Source organism: Natator depressus, chromosome 9 (assembly GCF_965152275.1).
Source record: "Natator depressus isolate rNatDep1 chromosome 9, rNatDep2.hap1, whole genome shotgun sequence".
Classification (NCBI taxonomy): Eukaryota; Metazoa; Chordata; order Testudines; family Cheloniidae; genus Natator; species Natator depressus.
Window position 1 is genome coordinate 34,387,765 of NC_134242.1, and position 19,179 is coordinate 34,406,943.

At 50.9% G+C, this 19,179-nt stretch overlaps 1 protein-coding gene across 1 annotated transcript in view; it reads left to right on the forward strand.

Moving 5' to 3' along the window:
- The window catches only part of COL4A4 (collagen type IV alpha 4 chain), a 128,224-nt gene that overhangs the window by 24,187 nt on the left and 84,858 nt on the right, over positions 1-19,179 (forward strand). The gene's annotated exons all lie outside the window — the stretch shown is intronic.

Below are 19,179 nucleotides of genomic sequence, written 5' to 3' on the forward strand. Positions count from 1 at the left end.
GGGGAATGTTTCATAGTCCTTTTAAGTAGAATTGGCTCAACACACTTAATCCATACAGATAATCCTTTTCTCCAGTTCTAATGCTTGAAGAGACCGTGGCCTCCACATCCTTTGCTGATGCCCCGTTCGGTTGTGTGTGTGCTGGGACTAAGGACAGCATCCCACCTTTCAAAGGTCAAGCTGGGAATGAAGAAAAGCAACATTTGCTGAGTCTTGAAGGGAAATCCTCTAAATAAACAAAATATGGGAGTAGAAAAAGATTCCTGCACACCCTTTTCACGCCAAGTACTTTGTGAGGTGGGAGAGCTCTTAGGCGGTGGAATAATTCAGCAAGAAAACAAACACAGCGACAGCATCAGCAAGGTCTTTCTCTCAAGTAGCTCTGCTTATAACAAGAAAGCAAAATATATTAACTTAAGCAGAAATGGAAACAAAAAGAAATCCCTACTTTGGAGCTTAATCCAGTCCTGTGACTTTGGATGCTTAATGTGAACTTCCCAATCGTATTTGCTTGCCTTTCCCAGGAAGCCAATTTACAGTCTTGCAAGGGGTGGGGAGCAGCAAACATGATTTTAAAGGTGTTAAATTGTGTCTATACTGGGTGTTAAGAGGGGGTTCAAATTACGTTAGCTAACATGATTTTTTAAATCACCTTTCTGGTCATCTAGACAGGCTAAGATGTTTGTTGTGAGAGAAGAGATCTCGGGTCAAATTCAGCTGTGATGTATAACAAGGAGCTTGACCCCTTTTCGCTAACTGTGGTCTTCTCTACACACAAGCTTGCACTAGTTTAGTTAAATTTGTTTAGTTAAATCAGTACAAATCCCTGTGTATTTCAGTTTAGTGTGTAAATTGATCCCTAATCAATTTAAGCCACACCAGAATAAGTGTGTCCACTGCTTTTTGTACCAGTTTAACTAAATTGGTATAACATCTCAGCTTGAGTTACATCAGAGCAATTCTGTATATAGACATGCTGTAAGTCTCCCTTACTCTGTCTGAGGGAGTCTCAGGGTATGTCTACACTTGCAGAGTTTTTGTGCTGTAAATTTCACTGGTGACAGGTAACCGGTGAAAGTAAAGCAGTGGTTTGTGTGCTCTCTTAATTCCCCAGGCATCAGAGTGTTTACATTAGCAGCACTTCCATCGCTGATGAGAGCAGCGCTCTAGGGCAGCTATCCCACAGTGCAGCTCTCTCCATTTTGACAATAGGTCTTGTGGGTCGGGGAGGTGAGCACAAGGCATTCTGGGTCCCTGCTCAGTGCCCCGTGATGCACTGCTTCATGTCTCAGCAGCCTCATTATTTCCTTGCTTCTTTTGCGGCATTTTTAAATACCCCTTGCTCTCTGGCTGCTTTCCCCACCACATCTACAAGCAGGAAAGGATCCTGCACTGCTCTCCACTACTCTGATAGCTCTCACTTGCACATCGTGCGTGGCAGTGAAGCTGTTCTTAAACTTGCAAAGAGAACTGCAGTCGGAGATGCCTGATGAGCTGCTTGAAATGGAATAAGTAACATTCAGTTGCTTTTGGCATTAACTGAGAGCTGAGCACTGTGGAACAGCGTTTTTGGGCTAGGGAAACTCGCTCAGAGTGGTGGGATCATATCGTTATGCATGTCTGGGATGATGACTAGTGGCTTCAAAACTTTCGGATGCAGAAGGCCATCTTCATGGAAATGTGTGCTGAGCTTTCCCCAGACCAGTGTTGCAAGGACACCAGTCTGAGAGCTGCACTCACTGTAGAGAAGTGTGTGGCAATCACATTGTGGAAGCTGGCAACTACAGCTAGCTACCAGTCGGTTGTGAACCAGTTTGGAGTGGGGAGATCGACCACTGGTGCTGTGGTAACTCAAGTGTGCAAGACCATTAATCACATCCTACTGCACAAGACTGTGACTCTTGATAATGTGCGTGACATTTTGGATGGCTTTACAGAAATGGGCTTCCCTAACTGTGGTGGGGCCATAGATGGAACGCACATCCCTACTGTTGCCCCGGCCCACCTTGGCACTGAGTACATAAATCGTAAGGGATACTTCTCCCTGGTTTTGCAGGCACTAGTGGATCACCGTGGGCATTTCACAGATATTAACGCTGGATGGTCCGGAAAGGTGCATGACGCATGCATTTTTAAAAACACTGGCCTGTACAGAAAGTGCAATTGGGGACTTTCTTTCCAGAACAGCAGATCACCGTCAAGGAAGTGGAAATGCCCATTGTGATCCTGGGAGACCCAGCTTACCCACTGATACCAGGGCCCATGAAACCATACACTGGAATCCTAGATGTCAGTAAAGAACGTTTCAACAATGGGCTGAGTAGGTGCAGAATGGCTGTCGAATGTGCATTTGGCCATTTGAAGGCGCTGGAGATGTTTGTACAGTAGACTGGAAAGGAGCGAGGAAAATATTCCCATGGTTATTGCGGCATGCTGTACTTTACATAACATTTGTGAGGGGACGGGCGAAAGGTTTACTCATACGTGGAGAGTGGAGGCCGAACACCTGACTGCTGAGTTTCAGCAGCCAGATACCAGGGCTATTAGAGGGGCACAACCTGTGGCAGTTAGGATCCGGGATGCCTTGAGGGAAAAGTTTGAAAATTAAAATAATTAAACTTTGCTGCTTGGGAAAGGAAGTATTAACAGCATCTGCTCTGTTACATGGCGGTTCTGTCTGCAATTTCAGTGAAGATGAAGTGCTAGTTGACTTATAGCTGTGATGACATGTAAAGAAATGTGAACACACAAATGAAGCTTGCTTCTTTTTGAAAAATTTGTGCTTTTTATTTAAAAAAAAAGAGAAAACACCACATGTACGTATATCTGTCCTCAGTGATGGTGGTCAACAGGGTGGGCCCATATATCTCACAGCTGTGTATAACTCCAGCTGTCATTTGACAAGCTGTCTGGGGGCGTGGATTGTCAAGGAATGGAAAAATTTGCAGCGAGGCTATAAGAATGTGCAGTGGGAGTTTGGGGAGTGCATGGGAACGAATTCTGCACTTGCTGCAATGGGGGGCGGGCACGAATCAGGTCACTCGGCAGTGTAATGAGAAAATGCAGCATGTCTATCTGATGCTCCAGAATGCTGATTAGCCTCTCCGTGGCTTCCCTATGGAATGCATTATTCTCTTTTCAGTCTCTGTTCTCTCCCTCTTTCCACTTTGTCATGGTTTCTCTCCATTTATTTTTATCATGTGTCTCTGCTTCGGAGTGCAGAATCACCTCATGAAACATGGCTGCCTTAGTGCATCTTGGCCGCTTATGTGTCGCAGACGGTCTACTACAGTGAGGGGTGTCATTTCTGGGGAATGACCACAGTCATTTCTGGGGAGACAAAAGCAACATATTACTGTGAAACATACATACAGGAATCACTGTGTATGTTGCAATACACCACTGGTAAGAAATCACTGTCTTGGTGACAAAAGTCAAGCACCCCTGGTGCACAAGAGCCCAGCAATGGTGAGGGAACGCCGGGTTAGAGGGTTTATTGCATACACCCATTCTGAAAAGGGCAAGCATGAACGGAGGGCTCCCAGCACAAAAACACAGCCACTGTAGTACTCTCCTATGCCCTCCACCTGCTTCATGCATTGTCAAAGCACAGCAACTTACCAGAGCTCTGCTCTCCTGCCTCTGCCTCAGTAGACAGTGGCCGCTCACACCAGCTCCAGAGCAGAGAAGGGGTCTTGAGTGCACTCAGCAATGGGCTCCACAGCTTCCTCAGCCTCCTCCTCCTCCTGGCTAGGGCCATTTTCCCCTGCCTCCAGACATGCAGAAATATCCACTGGGCACTTTGCAATGGAAGCGGGGTTGCACTTAGGATTGCATCCAACTCACTGTAAAAACAGCAGCTTTGGGGCGCAGCGCCAAATCGACGGTTTGCCTCCCTAACCTTGTGGTAGGTGTTCCTCAGCTCCTTCACCTTTGCTCTGCACTGCAGGGTGTCCCTGTTATGCCCCTTCTCCTGCAAGCTGCATGCAATCTGCTCATAGGTATTGAAATTCCTACGGCTGGAACGCAGCTGGCACTACACAGCCTCCTCTCCCCAAACAGTGATCAGGTTCAGTAGCCTGGCATTGCTCGAAACAGGGGATCATTTGCTACATGGAGCAGCCATGCTCACCTGGCCAGATGAGCACTCGCAACAGGAAAGGGAGTTTCAAACTTCCCGGGGATTTACATGGGGAGGGGCAGACATTCGTTTACCTGGCGTCAGAGCAGTGGAGGTGCTGGCCAGGGTGGTCGCTTTTGGAACTGTGGGATATCCTCTGGAGGCCAAAAGGTGTTTACATAAGAAGAATGTGTCTTCACTTTCACATCACCGTAAAAAGAACAGCGGTAAGAACTGTATGCCTCTTGTGAAGGTGGTTTTCTTTTTGCGGTGAAACTTCTGAGTTTCACCGCAAAAAGTCATTAACGTGTAGATGCTCCCACGGTTTTTGCACCAAAAAGGGACATTTTGCACTTCAGATGACAAGTGTAGACATGCCCTAAGGCAGGGGTGGGCAAACTTTTTGGCCCGAGGGCCACATCGGGGTTCCAAAACTGTATGGAGGGCCGGGTAGGGAAGGCTGTGCCTCCCCAAACAGCTTGGACCCTGCCCCCATATCTGCCCCCTCCCACTTCCAGCCCCCTGACTGCCCCCCTCAGAACCGCCGACTCATCCAACCCCCCTTGCTCCTTGTCCCCTGACCGTCCACTCCCGGGACCCCCCGCCCCTAACCGCCCCCTGGGACCCCACTCCCTAACCAAACCCCCCTGCTCCCTGTCCCCTGACTGCCCCAACACCTTTCCACACCCCTGTCCCCTGGGACCCCCCCCACCTAAGCCCCCTCCCAGAACCTCCACCCCATCCAACCCCCCCCCCGCTCCCTGTCCCCTGACTGCTCCCAAGGACCCCCTGTCCCTAAGGACCCCCTGTCCCTTATCCAACACCCCTCCCCCCGCTCCCTGCCTCCTTACCATGCTGCTCAGAGCAGCAGGAGCTCGCAGCCCCGCCGCCCGGCCGGAGCCAGTCATGCCACCACGCTGCCCGGCAGGAGCGGTGGGCCAGAGCGTTGGCGGCGCAGCAAGCTGAGGCTGTGGGGGAGAGAGGACAGCGGGGGGAGGGGCTGGGAGCTCGCCTCCCTGGCCGGGAGCTCAAGGGCCAGGCAGGACGGTCTCACGGGCCATAGTTTGCCGACCTCTGCCCAAAGGTGATGCAATTGGCATGGTGAGTCGCTGGAACAAAGGTACTTTAAAATAGGGTGGGGACTACTCTAAATGTACACACTCTTCTGGCTTTTCCGCATAATTACACCAACTCAGTTCCTATATCTCTTCTCCACTGCCCCTCTTTTCTACCCCACACTCCCCCCAGCCGTGGTCTTCCACATACCTGAGGTGGGCCACCTCTTGTTTTCCAGGGAAGAGGAAGTGCTTTAACATCCTGCAACACGTGTACTCATGCTAGTGGTTAGTGGAGCTCTTCTTGCTATTAATACAATGGTTAAGTTGTTAAAGAAGAACTCAGAATGAGAATACATGTATGCCTGCTACTGAAAGATATAAGTACATGGGTAATGCAGAATATTGAAGCAATTAAGGATAGTTTATCCATGCAAACATACTAATAACCTTGACGATAATAGGAAGGTCAGCAAGACCTGGCTGATGAGAGAAGTATGCATGGTCTTGAAAATGTTTAAAAGACAGTTTTAACTTATGCTCCAGTTTGTTCAAAGTTTCAAAACATTTTGAGGAAGATCATTAATGCTTGCCAACCTCACACAGGTCAAGGTTCTGTTCTGAGACTTCTACAGACCTTTTAGTGTTTCCAGCCTTTCCATTCTACAGCCTCCTTAATAATGCTCTGATTCTTGACTGGGTCCCAGCATGCCATGAGCCCCTTCCTCTAATTCCTCATCACCACCACATGGCTTTCTCTTCCAGTGATTTCCCCCCGCTGACTCCAGACATGCTCTTGCAATGCTTTGTAATCAGATTGGCCTCAATGATTTACAAGAATCCCAGGTACTTTGCCAGAATTTAAGGGGTTACGACATTTTCAGTTAACAGTAAATAATTAAAAACCTGTCTTGCCCTGACCCCAGAGTTGGGTGCCATTCACTTCTTTTGGTGTCAATTCTGGAGTTAAGTAGATTGAAAAAGCCAGCATCCATTCATGATCTGACCTGATCGGTTTCTGTTAAGAGATCATGTCAAATGCCTAGTTTAAGATGATAGCAAGTAAAACTCAGCCTGTCTGATGTTCATTCTTTTTCTTTTTCAGTTGAAACAAATGACCTGTTTTCAGATGAGTAAAATTGGTGCCTTTAAAAAATATATTTTAATACTTTATGGGAGAGAATGCCACAGAATAGAAATTGCTAATTCAGAAATGTGAGGGGGAGGAGTGTCATATTCTGCCATGTGAAGTGAAAGGCAAACTACACAGGCTTTTTGTAGCTGTTCTACCCTAACTAGGTTGTACCATGCTATGCCACTAGATGGACAGCACAGCAAAGCTAGAAAGTCATCTGAACTTGGTGGAATCTAATTTTGTAGCGTGCTTATTAAAAATGACTCCATTCTGTTGAACCTGTTCTCTTCCAGATCTATTAGACCCATTATATAAAAAGGTATAGGCTTGTCATAAATAAAGCTGGCTGAGTAGGATCCACCAGATACAAAATTTGGTGAATTTTGGCTCTTCCTGGTATTGTCAAGCATTCACAGCGCATTCCCATTGTTTGCATGACCTATTCCTATGTATTTGGTATTCAAAAATACTGGACAAATATTACAAGTAAACAAGTGGCAGTCAATGTGAAGTATTTGAGATCTGCATTTGAAGTTTCAAACTGGATGCTCAAGAAACTAGTAAGCTGAACTCACATTTGATAAGAAATACATGTATTCTCCTCACTCATCAAGGCCAGTTTTGAAGGGCCACAAATTCACAAATATAAGAGTTCAAATAGAACTGAATCTGTATCCTACTATTTGTAAATCACTTTTCCCAGTATTATCAGCTGTAGTAATAATAATAGTTTTTAATGTAAAAAACTCCTGAGATCACCAGTTACACATAGTGCTTCACGTCAGTTATCTGAGAACAGCACTATGGATACAGTTGTAAAATTTCACTTTGAGGACTAAATCCCAGGAAGAACACAAAGCCTAAATAACTGGGCAGTGTATTGGGGAGTTCTGTGTGTCCAAGAGGCAAGTTTTAGGGCAGAGGTGGGCAAACTATGGCCCACGGGACTGTCCTGCCTGGTCCCTGAGCTCCTGGCACGGGAGGCTCGCCCCTGGTCCCTCCCCCGGAGCCACACCGCTGCGCGGGCAGTGCTCTGGGCGGCGCGGCTGCCCACTCATGTAGGGCAAGCATGGCAGCGTGTCTGGCTTCGACCGGGTGGCGTGGCTCCCAGACATGCTGCTCTGAGCGGCATGTTAAGTGGGCCGGGGGGCTGGATAAGGGGCAGAGGGTCCCGGGGCATGGTCAGGGGACAGGGGGCGGTTGGATGGGGCGGAGGTTCGGTGGGGGTGGCGGTCAGGGGACGGGGAACAGGGGGCGATTGGATAGGGCAGAGGTTCTGAGGCGGGGACAGTCAGGGGACAGGGAGTGCGGCGGTTAGATAGGGGGTGGGGTCCCGGGGGATGATTAGGGACAGGAGTCCCGGGAGGGGGCGGTCAGGGGACGAGGAGCGGGGGGGTTGGATGGGTGGGGAGTTCTGAGGGGGGGCAGGAAGTGGGAGGGGTCAGGCTGTTCGGGGAGGCACAGCCTTTCCTACCCAGCCCTCCATACAGTTTTGAACCCCGATGTGGCCCTCGGGCCAAAAAGTTTGCCCACCCCTGGTTTAGGGTGATGGAATCTGCCTACCAGCACACAGCAAAGTAACTGAACAGCTCCAGGGCTGTTATCGCATTCCCAGAGCTTCAGTCACCCTCATATGCTCTCAATGGAACAAAAGTCAGTGGATCCACATAGGTGTAGATCATTTAGCCCCATGTTCACCTCACTACCTGCCTCCCCATAGAACCAAATCTGGGGTATACCAGGGAACTGGAACCCACCTCAGAATACACTTCAGTGGCATGCAGGGTGTATGCACAGCATCCCAGTATCCCTAGTGCCACCCTGTACACAGAATGGCACTTCTCCCACAGAGTGTTCCCTGTTGCAAGCCTAATACCCCTTATTTTTGCACAGCACAGATCCTGCTTATTTTCTAATCAAAGTTGAATCAAGCAGTGCAATTTTAGTTGCATGCCAGACTAACAGTTCTGCAAAGATATATGGCAAGAGGAAACATACATTTTTAACCAAATAATGGCCCTCAGAAAAACCCTTTAAGGCATAGCCCCAGTGTTGATTAAAATATCCTAAGCGGGACAGACAAGATACCTGTTTCATTAGAACACTAACCATATGACAAAACAAAGTAGTCAATGGCTGCTATCCCAAGTATTTGGTGCTATATATTCAAATGCAAGTGTCCTTTTAGAGCTACAGAAAGCCGATAGCAAGTTCTAATCTATCACCTGTTGCAGAAAGAAATATTTTCTCTCCTGTGATTTCAAAAAAAGAGGAGGAATAAATGCATTTAGTTATATTTGTGTACAAATTAAATAAAAAGTGGAAAGAATCTGCAATTTAACTTGCTGAGGGTCAGTCAGCCCCTCCTGCAGATTTTTCCAGAGGCCAGGTCCAGGTGGAGGGTTTTTCCTGGGGTTCCTCTTACACATTCTCAAGTCGTTCTGTATGGAGGGTGGGTTCCCCTCTATGGAACAAATGGGGGCTGGTTTTGCCACAAATTCAAAGGTCTCTCAAAGGCCACATGGCATCCTTCAGCCATATCCTGGCAGCTTGGCTCAGTTGGTTCTACTGTACTTATAAGGTTCATCCTGCGCCCATGCTAAGTGCCAGATCCTGCACCACTGAAGTCAATGGGAGTAGGGCCTATTCATAGCATTAAAAAAATAAATAAATAAGACCAGAAGGGACCATTATGATCATCCAGTCTGACCTGCATGACAGCAGGCCATGGAAAGTCCTGCATTGAGCTTAGTAAATTGTGGTAAATTATATGGTTGCTACCTACGTTCCTTCTGCTATCTCAGTTGAACATGGTACTTTACTTCTTGCCCTAAGCTGTTGTGCAGAGTTGCTACGCAATGTTGAAGAGCTGCTGAGTACTACATGAGTTGGGGGCTGTATTTCAGCAGTGGTCAAAGTGATCCCTATCTCATATCCTTTCCCTAGCTCACAAAGGTGTGGTGTGGTTTAATTAATAAATGTCAAAATCCTCATATCAAAGTCAAAAAGAAAAGGAGTACTTGTGGCACCTTAGAGACTCACCAATTTAAATTTAAATTGGCTAGTCTCTAAGGTGCCACAAGTACTCCTTTTCTTTTTGCGAATACAGACTAACATGGCTGTTACTCTGAAACATATCAAAGTCAGTAACAAAATGCAAAAGAATTACTCTTTTATTCATGGACTCTCATGTAAATATCCTACATCATTTCTAAAAGATGAGGAGGCTTAAACCATGGTCCTCTTAATTTAGGAAAAATTAAAGGAACAAATATAAAGAAAAGGGGCTTTGTCACCCCACATCCCCAGTTATAATTCAAGGAAAAGATTGTGTTCATACAAAATCAGTTCAAGTTAAAAAGTATAAACTGTGTAAAATTTACCTCTGTTCTGCCACCTATGGAAATAATTTTACTACTGAAGCCAACAATTATCTTCCTATATCCCTTGTTAATTGACATTTTGCTCCTCTTCCAACCATTGAAATGAAATGAATGTACTGGCTGTTGTTTCTGTGACTGGAGATTGCATTCCAGAATTCTTTGCTGCCCTCAGGTGGTCACCTTTGAGCTGTACACTTTCCCTTAGAAGACTAGGCTCAATTCTGCCCTTGGATTATGTTAGATACAGTAGTAGATAGGCTAAGTCAGAAAAGAAAAACCAATCTTCAAAAAGGAAAAAAAACATGTTTCAGAGAAAAACAAATATAATTACGGTAAATAGAGACAGTGAAAAAGAGCAAAGAAAAGAAGCACCTAGGTACACGGTAGGAAGTGTAGGAATGGAGTGGTGGGGGGTGGGGAGGTGAGGAAAAAAGAAAAATTCTACCTATTACAAATTTAATAGAAAGTTTGCTGTATTCAGTCTTTTGAATATAACATGAGTTCATCAGGCTACTTAGAGAGAAAAATTCCAAAACCTAAAAAATGTTGTTAACCTTTGGCTAGGGAAGGGAATAGACACTATCCTTGAGCCTTTTCCCTTTTGGAATATATATATACACAGTATTACCTAAAAATATATACAGGTGATCTGTATGGTATTGCTAGGCATAGACATTAGTTACAGAGTTGTTTACAAAGAAGTTACCTAATAACCATCATGTTAATTTTACAGAAATTTACCAATTGTTGAACGATACATTTAACTCTGGGAGAAAATGATGGAAGACATATAAGCTAGAAAAACCTGATAGGAGTGCAAATATCATTTGAAAGAAAGAACACTCCCAGTCCAGTCTAACTTACACAGTTTCTTTGATTATGCTAAAATGACGAGTCTCTGATTATGCTTCTGAGAGGCTAAAATGTGGCACTCATTGGGTTCTAAAGCTTACAAAAGGTAGAATGTGCATTGGCATAGCCAGAAAAAGTTGTAATTGATGCCAGGCATCTCACAGAAGGTATTGGAGACCTGATGAAGATTCTAGTAAGAAACAGTTATTATCTTGAGGAACATATTTTTCCTGGAAATTAAGCTCTATTTTCATAGAGAACTAAGCACAGGGCAAGATTGCACATTTTATTGCAAGCTGTCTTTGAATTATGAATAGGCCAAAAAGGTTAAAATAACTTTAACAAATAGAAAATCAAGTAATTTTTCAAAGCGCAACAAATTTGTACAGCTTCTCTGATTTACTGTCAGCTGTCCTGACCCTGGATAAGCATCATGTCTTTCAGAAAAAGAGAACAGCAAGAAGGGAGTAAAAAGCAGCGTGGATAAAAATCAATGATTTAAAAATATATATGTATATATTGTGACAGGGTCGGGCCAGATGGCTATAGGAGAGTAATTTTTTTTTTTGAAGCAAAAGATGTTTTTATTTGCATAACACAAATAGTAAAAACAGCAGCATATTCAATGTGTAACACAGCAACCAATCACAATTGTTTTCTCATTAGCTTCAGGGGAAGGAAGTGTTCAAGCTTGCCTGGGCCCAGAGCGGGGGGCTTCCTCGACTCTTGTGGTCTTCCACCCTTCCGAGTTACCTGGTGGCCCAGAACGAGGGGGCTTCATCGACTCTCAAGGTCTGCCACCCCCTCGAGTTACCTGGCGCCACGCCTCTGAAAGTACCCAACAAGAGGGGCAGGCTGTGGGGTGGACAATCCGGAGGGGGGGGGCACGCACATCCACATGTGAAAGGACCCCTCTAAGGTGGTGGTGACCGCAGCAGCAATGGCTGGGGCTGGGGTTCCTTACTCTCTCCCCCAATCAAAGGGTCAGACAAAGGGACCCGGACGGGGACACCGAGCAGAGAACCCCGGACAGCGCCCACCGCTCCTCAAAAGCATCAAGGGAGTCGGTGGACACCGCCCAGAGGAACTCCGCCCGGATACGTGAACGGGCCGAGGATCGGAAAACGGCCCCACAGTCGCAGGAAACTCCATAGGCCAACCTCCTCTCTCTGGTTTTATAGATGGCCGTTTTAGCCAGGGTCAGGAGGATGTTAACTAGGAGATCCCGCGACTTTGTGAGGCCACGGATGGGGAGTGCATAAATAAAAAGGTGAGGGGAAAAATGCAACCAAAAACGTAATAGGAGATTTGTGAGGAGCTGGAACAGGGGCTACAGCCTGGCGCACTCCAAATATACGTGCGCCAGTGTTTCCCTCACACCGCAAAAGGGACAAGTATCTGGGACGGGGGTGAACCGTGCCAAGTACGTGCCTGTGCTCACAGCTCCGTGAAGGAGCCGCCAACTGATGTCCCCGACGGGCCTCGGAACCAAGGTGGAATATAGGCTGGCCCACCGGGGCTGCTCACCCTCCAAAGGTGGCAGAAGGTCTCGCCACTTTGTGTCGGGGCGGGACACTAGGGTGAGGGCGTTAAGGGTGTGGAGCACGAGCATGTATAGATGTTTCCTTGGCGCGGTTTGGAAGCATACTGGCTGCAGTTTATGCAGCCAACTCGCAGTAAAGGGGTGAGGGAGTCGATTGGATCTGCGGGGCAGGGGTCCAATTAAAAGGTCCGGTGGGCCTGGGGTAGAAGGTGGGCAGGGCGTACCCTCGAGCAGGACCCGGTCGAGGTAAGCTCGAGCAGCAGGCGGCAAAGCGGCCTTCACCTCCTGAAGTACGTGCCGGGGGGTACGAGGTCTGGAGAACCCCATGCGCCGGGCGAGCGTCAGGGGATCCAGCCAGTCTCCTCGGTCGTAGTCCAGGAGGTCTCCAACTCTCGTGACTTCTGCCAGGATCAAGCTCTGGCGCACTCCGCCACCTGCAAACGGAGCTGGGGGTTGTGTAGCAGGGGCTCCAAGAGTAGATCTACCTCCTCGGTGGGCGCCACGGACCTGGTCGTTAAAAACAGTTTCCAAGTCCGGAGGAGGTCCTGGTAGAAGACTGGCAGCCTGGAGAGGTCTCGCGGAAGACCTCCCGGACAGAGATAAAAGAGCTGCCAGTCATATCGGAGCCCTCGGATGCGGCGCAGGATGGCGTGCGCCAGTGTGCTCCACGCCGATCTGCCTGCACCATAGAGGAGCCTCTGTAGAGCCCGGAGGCGGAAGACACAGACCTGAGTGTGTAGACACTTCAGGCCCTGTCCTCCTTCCTTCAGGGGTAGATGAAGAACCCCTACAGGGGCCCAGTGCGTTCCTGACCAAAAGAACCCCAGAATCGATGTCTGGAGGTTGATCAGGAAACCCGGGGCCGGGACCAGGGTGTTGAGCCGGTACCAGAGCGTAGACAGGACTAGTTGATTAAGCACCAGCGCTCTCCCTTGGAGGGAGAGACATCGTAGTAGTCCCGTCCATTTCCGGAGCCGCTCTATCACCCCGCCGTCTAAATTTTCCCAGTTCTCCGGCGGAGAGGGATGCGTGTCAGAAAGGTAAACGCCGAGGTAGAGCAGCGGACCCGCACTCCACCGGATGGTCTGAAGCACGGGTGGGAGGGAGCTCGCCTGCCGCCAGTCTCCTACCGCCAAGCCAGAGCTCTTGACCCAGTTGACCCGGGCGGAGGAGGCTGCCGAATAGATGGTCTGGCAAGCCTCCACCCGCACCAAGTCGCCGGGGTCCTGGATCACGAGGAGCACGTCATCAGCGTACGCCGACAGGACCAGCTGCAGCTCCGGCTCCCGCAGCACCAACCCTGTCAACCTCCTGTGGAGGAGACAGAGGAAGGGCTCAATTGCCAGAGCGTACAGCTGGCCCGAGAGGGGGCACCCCTGCCGTACTTCTCGCCCGAAGCTGACCAGTTCGGTCAGGGTCCAGTTGAGCTTAACCAGACACTCTGCGGAAGCGTACAGCACCCGGAGAAAACCCACAAACTGGGGTCTGAAGCGAAACGCCTGCAGAGTGCTCAGGAGGTACCCGTGGTCCACCCTATTGAACGCCTTCTCCTGATCTAGGGACAGGAGGGCGAACGACAGACCGTCTCTACGCCCGAGTTCCAAAAGGTCCCGAACCAGAAATAGGTTATCAAAGATACTGCAGTCCGGGACGGTGTAGGTCTGGTCTGGGTGGATCACGTCTGCCAGCACAGACCCTAGCCACAGTGAGATTGCTTTCGCTACGATTTTGTAGTCCGTGCTGAGGAGCGAGACGGGATGCCAATTTCGTAAATCGCGGAGGTCCCCCTTCTTCGGCAATAAGGCGAGCACAGTTCGCCTGCACGAAAGAGGGAGGACCCCGCTCTGCAGAGACTCGGCCCAGACGGTGACTAGGTCTGGGCCGAGGACGTCCCAGAACACGCGGTAGAACTCCACGGTCAGCCCGTCCATGCCTGGAGACTTATTAGTGGGCATACGACGGAGGGCTTCCGAGAACTCGGCCAGAGTGAGAGGCAACTCTAGCCGGTCTTGGTCGCTTGCGCTGACTGTAGGGAGCTCCTCCCAAAGCACTCTGCAAGCGCTAGGGTCGGTCGAGTCCAGGGAAAAAAGACTTGCGTAGAAGGCTCGGGCCCTCCCGCACATCTCCGCCGGTTCCGTGAGGGGGGTGCCGTCTTCTGCCAGAAGGCAGGTGATGTGTTTCTTGGCCCCCCTCGTTTTCTCCAGGGCATAGAAGAAGCAGGAGCCGCGATCCATCTCCCTAAGGAGGTGGATGCGGGATCAAACAAAGGCGCCCCGGGTTCGATGGTCCTCGAGGGCCCGGAGCTCCTCCCACTTCTCCTGGCACGCTCCGCAGAGGAGCGGGTCTTCGGGGCTGGCGGCCAAACGCCTCTCCAGCTCTAAGACCTCCCGTTCCAACTGCTCTATCGCCGCATTTCTCCGTCGGCTGTTGTCCCGGGTGTAGTCGCGGCAGAAAAGCCGGGCACGCACCTTCCCCAGGTCCCACCATCGTTGCTCCGAGGGAAAGGCACGCCGCTGCCCTCGCCAGGCCAGCCAGAATTCCCAGAAGGACATCATGAAGCCCTCATCCTCCAATAGGCTGTTGTTAAAATGCCAATAGGCCAGCCCTGGCCTCTCCGCACAGAGGGAGGCTGTCACGGTGGCTAGGTGATGGTCAGAAAATGGGGCCAGCCAAATGCTGGAGGAGTGGGCTTGTGAGAGATGGAAGCGTGATAAATAAATGCGGTCCAACCGGGAGTGGCTCGACCGATGGGCTTCCACCCGGACAAAGGTGAACATGGAGGTGTCATCCAGGTGGTGGTCACACCAGATGTCCACTAGGGAGTGATGTTCAGCTATCTCCCGGAGGGTGTCCGCGGCGGCCGGGCTCTGCTCGGTCCCCGAGCGGTCTCGCTCCTCGAGGGTGGTATTAAAATCCCCTCCTAGGACCAGGCACTCGTGAGAATCTAAGGTGCCGAGGAAGGCGGACGCCCGCTGATAGAATTGCAGCCACTCCGGGCCCAATGTCGGGGCATAGACGTTAACGAGGTTAACCACGAGCCCCTCTATACGGACCCGGAGATGCAGCAGGCGACCCCTAACACCTCAGGCCGTAGGTCAGGGGAGAACAGGGTCGCCACTCCAGCCTGCCGAACCGTGGAATGACTAAAGTAGACCCTGTCCCCCCACTCCAGCCTCCAACTGTCTTCGGCGGTCGGATCCGTATGGGTCTCCTGCAAGAAAATCACAGAGTAGCCTCCCTCCCGAAGGAAGGAGAGCACCTGGGACCTGCGGAGAGCCATCCTACAACCCCAGATGTTCAACGTTGCAATGGTGAGAGGTGTCATGCGGAGGGCTGGGGGGGATCCTCACTGGCAGAGACGCTCGCATCCCCCAGCGGGCCACCCAACAGTCCTTGACCCATCCCGTAGGTGAGTAATTGGTCATGGAAGACGTGGACCCGCCAGTAGGCTTCCCCGTCCCTTTACCTTTCCCCATGAGGTCCCTTGTGGCCCGGAGGATTTGAAAAAAGTCCCCCCATCGCTGGAGAGCAAGCTGTACCTTGTTGCGGGAGCCACGGACATCCTCTAAAAACTTCTACAGCTCTCGTCACAGCTCATGGGGGGGTGGGGTTACGGTTTCCCGGTTGTTCCCTGGCGGGGCCCTTGGTGCAGCCCCGTGGCCCACTAAAACGGGCAAGCAGGGTGCGGACCCCTGACGGGGTGCCTGATGGGCTGGAGCTTCTAGGCCCGCCTCAAGCCCTGGGGCGATAGGGGGCAGTGGAGGGAAAATAGGAGCCCCTAATGGGTTGGGGCAGGAGAACACAAAGGCCGCTCCCTGGGGGTCATCAGTTGGAAAAGGGAAGGAGACAGCCCCGGGGGCAGCAATAATATCGCAGGAGGTAGACTGGATAGGGGTAGGGGCAGGGGCAGAGGCGAGGTTCTGGGTTTCGGGAGGCAAGCAGCTGGATGGTGGCGCCTCCTTATCAGGCTCGAGGGTTAAGGGGGTGGGGAGGGAGCTCTCAGTGATACCGGGTGCGGGCTCTATGGTGGATTTAGCGGCCACAGCATCAGGAGGTGGATTATCTTCTGTTGGGCCCCTGCCCAGGAAGGAAGTCAATTGCTCCGCATCAACGGAGGGTGCCTCTGGTGACTTGTGTCCCGGCCGCGTGGCGCCGGCTGTCACCTGAGAGGCTTGATGATCGTCAGTGGGGTGCCATCAGCCGCCGGGTCGATGAAGGAGTCCAGGGGCTCCTCGGAGGTGGGAGCAGAAGCAGCAGTTAGGGGGAGGGAGCATGGGGAAAAGAGGGGTGGAGTGAGGTTGCCCAAATCGAGGTTACGGGCCCCCTGCTGGGGGACTAGGAAGGACCCCTCGAGCGCCTCTCCGTCACGCGCCGCCGATGGCAGTAGAAGCTGTACTTCCTGGAGGAAGAAAAAGATGTGACGGAGGGTGGGGTCCTTGCAGCCCAACGGGAGAGGGCTGATGACAGAAACAGGTTTCCCCAGGGTGGAAAGGGCGGGTAACAGGGCAGCATTGGGGAGAAAAAGAGGGACAGAGGTCAGGACCAGGCGGACGCCCACATCCTCTAGCGGCTCTAGGGGGACAAACATCCCCCCCACCGCCAGGCCCCTCTCCACCGCTTCCTGGGCAGCAGCCTCTGATGCTAAGAAGAAGACGACCTTCCCATACATTTTGGAGGCTGCCACAATGGCTGAGGGCCCCACCACCCTCGCCAACGCCCGCAAGTAGGCCTCCATGTGGGGCGAGGGGGGCACCAGGAGGCATCGGACACCATGCTTCTTTTTCATGGTGTGGAAGGGGCCCCGGCCGCTGTTGATGGTGGCGGAGGCGGTGGGCAGGAGAGATGACGAGGTGGCAGGCGGGGGAGCTGCCGCCACCCGGGCATACATCCTGGGGGGTGAGGGAGGGACACACGCAGAGCTGGTGGGGGGGGGTAGAGGGGAAGGATGCCGTGGTCGGTGGCGGGACCGCAGCAGTGGGGGTGGCCCCTGCCACGGAGGGCCTGGTGGTTTTAGCAGGGCCCTTCCCCTTCTTCTTGCCCTGGCCTTTCCCGCCAGCTGGGGGGCTCCCCTAGAGTCTGGGGAGGCAGTGGGCATGGCAGCGGCGGAGGTCACCCCGGTGCCATCCATTGCCGATGCCCCAGCGGGGGCGGTGGCAGGTGGTTAACAGGAGTTGGGGTCAGGTAAAAAGGGACAGGCTGTGGGATGGACAGTTCGGGGGAGAGGGGGGCACATGAACCACCGTACGCTTGTCCAGAGAGTCCTGTTTGGTTGGCTGGTGCTTCTGGCCCACACGGTGGAATCAGGGCGAGCAGCTAAGTCCAGAGGCAGATGTTAAACAGCCAGCAATGAGGATGGAGGGGGCAGTGAGGATGATCGTAGTGTGGGGGTTGGGAGGACACAGATGGATTGGGGGACAGCTCCGTGCCACACCCCCTGTGTCCCTACAGACACAGTCAAGACACAGTCAAGGCCTCCCCCCACACGAGAGCACAGTTCGAAAGTTACTCAGTCTTGGGTCCCCTCCATGGCGATTTGTAAATTCCCCAGGCGGTGTTCCTCTGGTAGACGGCTGTTTCTCTTTCTCTCTATTCCGGGCTTTCTCCGTAGCTGCAACATTCCAGGGATGCCGGAGCAGATGATAAAAGTTCCTCTCGGCCGAATACGGGTCCACAAACGAACAGCAAGCGGCTGGGTCTGGGGGCTGGGTCCCTCCACTCCCCCCCTCCGGGGAGCGGCCTAGCAGGCCCCCCTTCTCTCAGGGCGGGAGTTTCAGCTGGAGTGGCAGCAGCGTCCGAGGGCGGGCGGGTGGTGGTGGGGGGCGGGGGGGGCTGACAGCCGGCCGGCAGCCAGCCAGCACTCTAGCAACAGCAGAGAAAGAAAAAAAAACAACAAAAAGAAAGGAAATGGGGGAGAGTGTCTGGCCCAGTCGGGGGGAAAGCCAAAAGCAGGGGCAAAAAGCAAGGAAAGCCCAGGCCAGAGGGCGGCAGCAGCAGGAGAGCAGGCTAAGTAGGTCCCTTTTCCCTGGGTAAGGGAACAGGGAAGGTTCGAGAACCATCAGGAACCTTCTGGAGACAGTTAAGACAGGCTGATTAGAACACCTGCAGCCAATCAAGAAGCTGCTAGAATCAATTAAGGCAGGCTAATCAGGGCACCTGGGTTTTAAAAAGGAGCTCACTTCAGTTTGTGGTGTGTGTGTGAGGAGCTGGGAGCAAGAGGCACTAGGAGCTGAGAGTGAGAACGCGGACTCTTGGAGGACTGAGGTGTACAAGCATTATCAGACACCAGGAGGAAGGTCCTATAGTGAAGATAAAGAAGGTGTTGGGAGGAGGCCATGGGGAAGTAGCCCAGGGAGTTGTAGCTGTTGCACAGCTGTTCCAGGAGGCACTCTAGACAGGTGCATTCCACAGGGCCCTGGGCTGGAACCCAGAGTAGAGGGCGGGCCCAGGTTCCCCCCAAATCCTCCCAACTCCTTGTCAGACACAGGAGGAGTCGACCTGGACTGTGGGTTCAGAAAAACGGCCAAGCTGAGGGCTGCCATGAAGCTCCAAGGCGAGCAAATCTGCCAATAAGCACAAGACCCACCAAGGTGGAGCAGGAACTTTGTCACTATGTGTGTATATATATATATATATATATATATATCAGATTTTTTTTTTTTTATTTAAATGGAATTTTTTTGATAAAATGCTTTTTGAGGAAAAACCCTATCTAAAGATAGTTTTAATTAAGATACATTATAGCTCAAAGATATTTCATCATGGAATAAGGATTATAAATTCTAATTGTATAGTATGAGACAATATATTCATGTAATATTTAAGAAAAGTTTTGTAAATGAGTTCCAATAGTTCATGGATTAGGGACCCAATTTTATGGGGCTCCAGGGGCTTCTGTATAGATTATTTAGGTTAATCTTTCTATCTAGCCAATGGGACTCGGGACTCAGGGCTCAGTCTAGAAGATACCATCAGAGATGCTTAGTTTTGCAGTTCTCAAATTGTGGATTTGTGTCTCCAGAGATAACATGCTTGTTAACAGAGAAAATGTTTTTAAATAAATAAATATATAGAGGTGAGAAATAACAGACCTC